The sequence below is a fragment of the Paroedura picta genome, chromosome 11 (genome assembly GCF_049243985.1).
Source record: "Paroedura picta isolate Pp20150507F chromosome 11, Ppicta_v3.0, whole genome shotgun sequence".
Classification (NCBI taxonomy): domain Eukaryota; kingdom Metazoa; phylum Chordata; class Lepidosauria; order Squamata; family Gekkonidae; genus Paroedura; species Paroedura picta.
The window spans coordinates 43,659,258-43,668,549 of NC_135379.1; positions in this window are offsets into that span (position 1 = coordinate 43,659,258).

The following is a 9,292-nucleotide window of genomic DNA, read 5'->3' on the forward strand; positions in this document are numbered from 1 at the left end:
TGGTAAGGAATGGGTGTGCGCATAGTGGGAGGAGGGGAGACAGGAGAATAAACCGCTGGACTTGAGGGGCTGCTGGATAGTTGGCAGTCAGCCTATGCGCACGCACACACTCTAGAATTATTTTGAACTTGTTCCACTGCTTCTGATCCACTCATACTAATATAGTCCACCAGCCACATAGGATGGTCTTCAGGTGTGCGGCTTATTGAAGTCGTAGTGTGCTCCTGTGCATGGTTAGTGATCAGCATACAGCCAAGTGAGCCATAGGTTGCACAGGCCCAGTTTAGATGATAGGGTTCAGATCTATGGGTTTCAGTCTGTTTATTTATTCATTTATACCCCACTTTTCTCCACAGGAAGGAACCCAGACCAGCTTACAATAGTGTTCTGCCCTCCTCCAGAGTGACTCTCCCGTGGTCACCCAGCGAGCTTCCGGGCCAGGCCAGGGCTGGGCCTGAAATCCTGGCCTCCCCTGGGCTTCATCCAGAAGAATTATTTCAACACTCTTCCTTTCCTCAGCGATCTAAATTGTTCACAAACTGTGTTTTAATTTCCACCAGTCCTAGATTTTATTTTTGCCTTGTAGCTTCAGTTTTACGAATGATCTTTATTATGCAGATGTCTTGCCAATAAATATTTGCCCCACATAACACATGAAAGAACATTGTTGTCTTGGTGACTATATGGGGTGACCTTAAGAACTAACGCAACTAGTGCTTGAACAGTAGCCTGAAGAATAATCTAAATCAGGGGTAGTCAAATTCGCTGGCAAGGGCTCATGGGAATTGTAGTCCATGGACATCTGGAGGGCCACAGTTTGACTACCCCTGATCTAAATCAATGATCTGCAAAGCAAAACTCAGGCCTATTCCGCACCCATAGGATAATGCGCTTTCAATGTGCTTTGGCAGCTGGATTTTGCTGTGCGGAACAGGACAATCTATTCTCAAGTGCATTGAAAGTGCATTATCCTATGGGTGCGGAATAGGCCTCAATTCCCACCCCCCTTAGGTAAAGCTGCATAATGATGTGATTTAGGGATGGTCCAAACCAGCTACAAATCTGTCTGCAAAACAGCAGAAGATGTTTCATAGGAAATTATCAACCTAAGGGTCAAGCTAGAAATGACACAGGAGATCTGTGATTAGGATGGCCCAAATTTCCCCCCACCCCCAAAATCAGTTAGGAACTCCAAGTAGGTGAAGGGCAGCCTCTCTCCACCCACCCATGTAACCATTTGCAACTTCAAGGGTGGAAATCAAGGAATGAAAGCCCTCTTCTTACTTCCCCTGTAGCCTTTCCGCAATAGTCCCATGAAGCTGCTCATTGGTGATTGGTTCTTGGAGGTAGAAAGTCCTAACGCCATATCTCGTATTCTATTAGCAGCTAGATTTCTGGATACGTCAAGCCGGGACTGGAGTTGTGAACAGGCAGGGCCAGGTGAATCTCTCTACAAACCCATTTCCCCCCCTCCTGCTATTTAGTTCCTCAAAATGGGTCTGCTTAGAAAACTTAATGGGATGCCTGTTTCTTGCTCAGCACCCCCGCCCCGCCCCGCCCCCCGCCCAAACACCACACTCTTCTGCTCACACCTTCTAGCCATAAGAATTGTTGCCTTCTCAAATTTGATGGGTAAATAAGGCACAGGTCAACCCCACAGTGCAGATATATCCAGTTAACTGCTTCTGAGGGTTTAAGAGAACAGGGAAAATGGGAACTGCAGGCTCATTAGTGAAATTATGCATGATGGTGCGAAATGATGGTTCTCAAGGTCATCAGCTTCAAGTCCCTAGCAGGAGTCACTGAAGCAAAATGTGGATGTCTTCTCTCCATATTAGCAACTTTTCATTGCCTCTTGCCGATTTGCCAAGATAGCAATGAAGATTCCCCCCCCCCCACTGAGCTTGCTCTCCTTTATGATGTCACCTTAGAATCATAGAATCATAGATTTGAAAGGGACCTCCAGGGTCATCTAGTCCAACCCCCTGCAGAATGTAGGAAATTCACAACTACTACTTCAATTAAATACTTGCAACAGGGAAAACAGTAAAGTTTGACACCTTCAGCAGGCTGCTCATCCCTTTCAGTGGAGAAAAGTGGATCAAAAGTATTTTTAAAAATGCACGCTCTCTGTTCCAGACACAGCTTGCTTGTATACATAAGTGTTTTGCTTCCTTTAATGATGAAGGGCTGTCTTTTACCCATCACACAGTAGCCCATTTCAGTTGTTATGATCATCCTCATGTAAGTGAAGATTCTCTTGACACATGTAGTTACCGTGTTATTTGAATGGACAATACATATATTTTCTTGCTTTGGTCCATCGAAGGTGGAAAATATGGGCATTGTCTGATTTACACAAAATGGTGGCTGCACATATGAAGACAAATATTCGGCATACGATCTCTCTTCTTGTGTGTAGTTTATTGAAATAGCTGAAACGAAACATGCAAGTCAATCAGCAAAACAGGCACAATAAAACAGGCACCTTTAAGACCAACCAAGATTTATTCAAGGCATGAGCTTTCGAGTGCTTGCACTCGAAAGCTCATGCCTTGAATAAATCTTTGTTCGTCTTAAAGGTGCTGCTGGACTCTGATTTTATTGTGCTGGTTCAGACCAACACGGCTGCCCATTTGAATCTAACAAAATAGGCAGTTTGTGTGATTCTAATATTTCACAAATTCCTCCAGTCTTTTGTTAACAGATTACTATATATGGAACCCTTCCGTACCACAAGGAGAAAAAGCACACGAGTCAGCTTCCTACTGAATTTTCAGTCTAGTCTTATTCAGAAGTACTCTAAACCAGCCTTTTTCAACCTTTTGACCAAGGAGGAACTCCTGAAACATTTTCCAGGCTTTATGGAACCCCAGAATTGGGAGAAGTGTGTGTGAAAGTAAGATGTGGGGGCCAGCCAGCTGATCAATTGATCATTTACCATTTCCATTGTGGAGAAAGAGACTAGGCCTTTAGACCAACAGGGGAAGTGGGCTCCAGTGACATCTAGTAATGTCAGCGGCCATCCAAACGTCTTGGAAAGGCCACAGAACCCATGAGGAGCTCTTGTGTAACCCCTGAGTCCCCCAGAACCCTGGTTGGGAATCCTATGGAGGGGACAGGTACATGTGACTTTGTGGAAAGTCTCTACGTGGGGCAGAAGTCCAAGAAAATAGAGGTCAGTGGGAGTGGATTTGAGATTTGAAGCAGAATGGATGGGTGTGGATGAATCAAACAGAAGAGGCAAGAGAAAAGGGCTGTTTTAGGCAATCTAGTCATTGACAGGTGGCTGGTGAATGTGTGACAGGGTCATGATTTTTGTAGTGGATTGAGTAAATGTTGAGGGCAGTGGCTCCAGTTCCTTGGAGAGTTCATGTGATGTGTGTACGTGTGTGTCTGTGTGGAGAGAACCATGCTTCACACAAAAAAAGGCTTCCAGGGTTGTCAAAAAAAAAGCTGCTGATCTCATGTAATGGGGAAGGGTGTTTTCAAAGAGGTAAAAGAACCCCCGGGATTACTTGTGTGAGGAGATGGACAGAGAAAGTTTCTCTAAGGAGGAAGGCATACTTAAGGTGAGTCCATACAGTCAACAAAATGGGACATTCACACTTCTCCTCTCTTATCAGTGAATGGATACCAAAAATCTCAGGTAGGAGGAGCAGCTGTGTGATGCTGTACTGAAGGAGAAGCTTTCTGAAATGGGCATTGACCAATTTGACCAGTTTTGAGGTCTGAATTACCCCAGACTGAAGGCTTTTGCTTCTAAAAAATTGTCAGTGTTTGAGACAACATACATCTCTGAACAGCTCTTTTCTGTTAATCAGTGTCAATAAATCCAAAGTACATTCTCAGCTTACAGATTCACATCTGAACAGCATACTCAAAATTGCTACAGCACAGACAATGACTCCAGATTTTGACAAAATTAGTCAGAGCAAGAGATGTCAATTATCAACGGCTGTTGAATAAAGGCAATACTGTAAGGCTGTTAATGTTTTAAGCATGTTTGTATTTGGAGTCAAAAACAGTACTGTTAATTGGGTTCGCCTGTGATCTTTGTAAAGTTTATATCTCTGATACCTGAGATACATGGCCCGGCTTGACATCGGAACAAATTACTTTGACGGTTCTGGTCTAGAGTAGTTTTACAAGTCTCCAGATGGGGCTTCGAGTAGTCCCAGAAGTAGAACTGATCTCCAGACTACAGAAATCAATTTCCTTGGAGAAAATGGTGGCTTCGGAGGGTGGATTCTTATATCACATCTCTACTGAGCTTTGGACCGTCCCTAAAGCCTACCTTTCCCAGGCTCCATCCCCAAACCACCCAGAAATTCCCAACCAGGAACTGCCAATCCCAGCTAGAGTATGGCAAATTGAGGTTCTCCCATACATGTAAACACACCTCATTTCCCAGTCCTGAATTCTAAGAAATCATAGAATCATAGAGTTGGAAGGGGCCATACAGGCCATCTAGTCCAACCTCCTGCTCAACGCAGGATCAGCCCAAATGATTATTAATCATATCCTGCCAGATGCAATGAAATATTTTTACCTCTCCTGTTTCATAAGCCTGAGTGGGTGAATGTTTAGATTTCAGAGCTCAGCTACAAAATCCAAAGCGTTTCACAGTGGGTTTTTCTTTCCTGTGAGAACATGAATGCCCCCAACTCATCAATTTATTGCCACTCAGGTTTTCACCTTGAGCAAATAATCAATATCCTCAGATATCCTAGGTGGGATGAAGGAGATTATCAACGTCTGATAGAATAGGGAGGGATATTTTTAATGCAGTTTAGAGACGGGCAAGTGGTTGCCATGGTTTCGGAGTGTGGGATACAGGGAGAAAAACCCTTTACACAATTTAACAGAAGAAATTTTATTTGAAAAGGTACTTGGACTGCTGTTCAAACCGCAGAGAGTGGGCGGTAGATCTTGCCTGTTGTTGGAGAATGATGCTGAGAAATGCTAGTCCTTCACCAGTGAGTTGTTTTGGAAAGTTAGCATGGCAGCTTTTATTCTTGAAACCACACTTACCCCTTTTATGGGAAACTATGGGACCTCCTGTCATATAAAGGGCGGTTTAGGTGAAGATGATTACTCCAGTACCCTCTCCAACTGAGCGTGCCACCCTCCAACTGAGGGTGCCATATCTCCAGCCCATTAGCTCCCATCCACTCTATGCTTGGGTTTGTATGTTGGAACCAATAATAGGAAAAATGTTATCCCAGATAAGTGACCTCTGGTGAAAACAACACATGGTTTAACTCTCAACAGAACTATACCTTTCTATGCCTGTGGACTTCAATGGATTTAGGAGAATATAAATCTGTCTAGGATTACATTTCACAATCCATGTTGGTGTCTGACCGGAGTACATGCTATGAATGTGTGTAGATGGCGCAACATGAGTCTGCCTTGTGTGGTGTGAAGGATTGTTTTTAAATGTCTCATTGAGAAGCATTTCTCCTCACAGAGTTCTGAAAGATTCTATCCCATAAGTCATTACAAGCATCTTAAAGGAAGTTGTGGAAGCCAGTTCTCTGAAAGGAAAATCTTAGACAGTCATCATGAGGAGAGATCCTCGTGGACCCATTATGCATGGTGGCAGCTACGGCGGGCTGCTGCCATTCCATTGCAGTAGGGCAAAAGGCCCTGCTGTTCCTCATGTATGCACAGGGGAGGGGCTCCCCCAGCGCAACCTGGATGAAATGATGCAATGGCCCCGCGCCTGCAATGCTGGGCTGGAAGCTCCGGGAGCACTCCACAGCCACAGCAGTGGAGGTGGGGGGATTAGGGGCATGGGGCCCCCACTGCATGATGGTGGGGAGAAGCAGGCTGCTCTCCCACCATGGTGGGAGTGGGGGGACACCTCTGTCAGCTCCATGGAGCTGCGGAGCTGGCAGGGGTGAGAGGCATCCCTGAAGGGATGCCATAGGTCAGGGGAGGAGCTAGGCCAAACACCCGGCTCCCTCGAGTATGCACAGGGCTAACCCGACCTAGCCCTTACCTGTGCCCGCAGTGGCACCCGGCATGCGGAAGAATCCACGTTTCCTTAATGCGGGTCTTCCGAGAGCTTGGGTTGCTCCAGGCCACAGATGGAGGCGATGTCATGCATAATTGGGGATTTTCCCCGAAGCCCTGTCGCCGCCATCACAGGCATTCCGGCCCATGCATAATCGGTCATGGTGACTGGACCCCTATGGTTATCCTTTAAGAAAACTGGCTTCTTCCTTTAAGAAGCTTGCAATGACCTCAGAGATCCTCATCCTTCTTTTACATCAATTAAGGAGTGGCTGGGAAAATATGTAAAGAGAAGGGTAAAGATGGAAACACAGAAGGTAGGAAGTGGAGATGATTGCTTGTTTCTTATTCTAAGTGACTAAGGCATACCTGCATTGATACACTATTGATCATGACCCTGTATTCCCTTAATATGAATGTGTGTTATTTTTCTCTTTGCAACCAAAGTGACTGTTTATCATTTTCCCTCTTTTATTTGTTGCAAGCACACACTTAGGTGAAGACACAAGACAACACTGTGGGTCAAGCTAAGGTTTTGTTAGGTAATTAAAGCCAATTGCAAAACATTGCATTAGTGCAGGTACCTTAAAGCCAGCATTTAAAGCCTCACACACACCTTTGCTCATGGCAGAAAACCTATTGGGTAAGTAAGGCACAGGTCAACCACATAGTGCAGATACTTCCAGGTAATTCCATTCAAAGAGATCTGGGCAAGGGGTAACTATAGGCTCATTAGGAAGATTATATGTGAATCTGGGAAATGCTCGTTCTCAAGGTCATCAGCTTCATGCCCCTTGAACAAGCTGCTGAAGTATAATTTCTATATCTTTTCTCCGCATTAAGAGGCTTACATTGCCTCTTGGCCATTTAAGATCTCACAGTTAGCAATGAGGTCCTTCCCCCCTCCTTTATTATGTCATGCAAGCTCACAGTAAGCCTCTCAGGTTTTTATGGTTAACAAAATGCTGCAACAGAGGAAACAGTAAAGTTTAACAAATGCTCACTTTTTAGTGGGGAAAAGTAGAGTAACAGTATTGCACTCGCACTGTTCAAGATAGAGCTTACTTGTATACAGAAGTGTTGTGTTTCCTTTACTTTAACGATGATGGGCTATCTTTTACCCTGCACATAATAGCCCATTTCAGTTGTTACGATCAATCACATGTAAGAGAAGATTGCACATCAGGATTCCTCCTGAGAATCTATATCAAAAAGACATTGCCATATGACAGCTTTGGCTGTTTTAAGGCTAAGTTCTATTAGCTGGATTGGATCAAGGCCCAGGATTTGGATTTTTTTCAATGATTGTATTATTCCATGGGAATTGTGAGGAGACTGCTAAAAAATTCGGGATTAGTCCCTTCAGATGGAGATAATTTTTTAACCAGTAATTGGTGGTCATCTGCCAAGCATGGGTTTCTATCTTCAGAAGGCCAGATTCTTGTCATAATATAATATTTGGTGTGCAGTTAGGTGTTTTATAAAGATCTCTCAAAAATCTTGATTGTACTCTTTCAAGCAGCACATAGCTGCTGAGAGCCAGTTTGGTGTAGTGGTTAGGAGTGCGGATTTCTAATCTGACATGCCAGGTTCGATTCTGCATTCCCCCACATGCAACCAGCTGGGTGTCCTTGGGCTCGCCACGGCACTGATAAAACTGTTCTGACCGAGCAGTGATATCAGCGCTCTCTCAGCCTCACCCACCCCACAGGGTTTCTGTTGTGGGGAGAGGAATGGGAAGGCGACTGTAAGCCGCTTTGAGCCTCCTTCGGGTAGGGAAAAGTGGCATATAAGAACCAACTCTTCTTCTTCTTCTTCTTCTTCTTCTTCTTCTTCTTCTTCTTCTTCTTCTTCTTCTTCTTCTTCTAGCTCCTGTAAGGGCCCAATGGGACACCATATAGTATTTGCGCTAATATCTTTGCAGAATATAGCATCAGAGCTGCAGGGATAAACCTACCACCTCTAGTATGAAAGAATCTAAGAATGGTTAAAGCACTTTTTTTTTGCAGAATCTGTGGCCAAATGTTTATGGGCATAATGACCACCATTATATTGGAACTTGACTCCTAGACATCTGTTAACACTTAACCTGATCAATTATGTGCCCGTCAATATGCCAGAAATGTTTCTGAAACCTGATATTATAGTACATTATTTTAGTTTTCTCATAGTTAATATTTAGATGTTCTTCTTTGCATTGTTGGCTCAAAATAAGCACAGCATGTTTCAGGCAAATTTTGGTCTGTGAAAGGATCACAGCATCATCCTCATATGGGAGAATTGGTGTTTTCTTACCATCCAACTTAGGGGCGAGGGCATCAGAGTTCTGAAAGCCTTTGATTAAGGAATCAACATAGATGTTAAATAAAAAGGGGGCTAGAATACAGCCTTGTCTCATGCCTTTCTGAGCATTCACTGGTTTTGTTAGGTTACCCTCATTACTAAATCTCACTTGTAATCTGGTGTCTTTATGTAATATGACCATCAAAATGAAGAAGCCTTTTATCAATGGAGGAATTGGTCAGCTTGGCCCACAATTGACATCTTGGGAAGGTGTCAAATGCAGCCTTGAGATCAATAAAGGCTGTCTATAAGGAGGCCATAGCTGTTGTAAAATATTTGTGGATTAAATATTGCAAGATAAGGCAGTGATCTATAGTGATCTATAGTCCCTGATCTGAAGCCAGCTTGTTCATCTTCTTTTTTCTTGTTCTAGCCACTTGCATAGTTTAAGGCATAGGTGTTTAGAGTACAATTTAGAGATCACATTTAACAGATTTATTGGTCTGTAGTTAGATGGTTCAGATCTCACACCTTTCTTGAAGATAGGTATAATTATGACAAGTCCCCAATCATATGGGATTTGTGCAGTTTGATCTCTGTATGTGAAGAGTGATGCCAAAATAGGGGCCCACATTTAGGATATTCATTTGAACATACCAAAGGCAGAAAATACATGCAAGACCTTATTCACACAAACAGGTAGCTGTACTTATGAAGGGGAACGTAGGGTGCGCACAATCTCCTGTTGTGGCTAGTTGATGTTAATGACTGAAAAGAGAAAGGGTAAAATGAAAAGTGCAAGTCAAATGGGAAACTAGGCAGTTGTGTGTCTGTTGTGTGATACTAATATTTTAGTCTCTCAAATCCCTCTCAATCCCCTTTTTCTTTGGTCTTCTGTAGCTAAATTTGTTAAGAAATGATTATTTATGGAATCATTCCATATTATAATGAGAAAATGTGTAAGAATGAGCTTTTTACTCAACTCTCA